The sequence below is a fragment of the Bombus fervidus genome, unplaced genomic scaffold (genome assembly GCF_041682495.2).
Source record: "Bombus fervidus isolate BK054 unplaced genomic scaffold, iyBomFerv1 scaffold0041, whole genome shotgun sequence".
NCBI classification, from domain to species: Eukaryota; Metazoa; Arthropoda; class Insecta; order Hymenoptera; family Apidae; genus Bombus; species Bombus fervidus.
Window position 1 is genome coordinate 23,946 of NW_027212604.1, and position 1,055 is coordinate 25,000.

Consider the following 1,055-nt stretch of genomic DNA (forward strand, 5'->3'; position numbering starts at 1 on the left):
TAAACGTTTATTTGGTCCCGAAAACGTTAAAAAAAAATTTTTTATTCGAAAGGTTTTTTCGAGTTATTTCGCTTAAAAGCGTTATAAGGTGCGAATATTCTTGCATAAATCGCTTTAAAATGACGTTTTACATCGGGATTAAGCATTTATTTCGTCGCTGAAAAGTTATATAAAAAAAGTATGATCGCGCCCGGGACGTTGGAACTTAGTCGCATTCTCGAGCGGTACGTAGGGACTTAGAAAAATTTCGGACCGAAAAGTTTTTTCGAGTTATTTCGTTAAAAAGCGTTATGAGGTATGAATATTTTTATATAAATCGCTATATTATTGTATTTTACGTCGGGATTAAACGTTTATTTCGTCCGTGGAAGGTTAAAAAAAAACGGACGGATACGACCGGGCCTTTGGAACTTTGTCTCATTCTGGACCGGTACGTTGGGACTTAGAAAAATTTCGGCCGGCGGAAAAGTCCGAAATACTTATTTCGAGTTATTTCGTTAAAAAGCGTTATAAGGTATAAATATTTTTGCGGAAACGGTTATATCTCTATTAAATACAACTGGATTAAACGTTTTTTCGAATTTTTTAAAAAATTTGTGTTCGACGAACTGACACGACTGCGATATTTGTTTAATTATTTCGTTAATTAACGTTGCAAGGTATATATTTTTTTGCATATTTCTCGTTGTTTCAACGTGTTCTAATCGATTAAGAACGTGGTTTTTGTCCGTATTCGTTAAAAGAGGTGGTTTACTGATGCGATTTTGAAAAAAAAAAAAAATTAAATTTTTCGATAAAAACTCGTTTAAAATATTAAAATAAGCGGTGCGTTAAAATATCTCGACGATAGGACGTTTTATAACGGTACTTTATTGGAACAAAGTGGTCGAGCGTTTCAGAGACTAAGTCCGACGGTACGTTGGGACTTAGAAAAATTTCGGCCGGCGGAAAAGTCCGAAAAGCTTATTTCGAGTTATTTCGTTAAAAAGCGTTATAAGGTATAAATATTTTTGCAGAAACGGTTATATCTCTATTAAATACAACTGGATTAAACG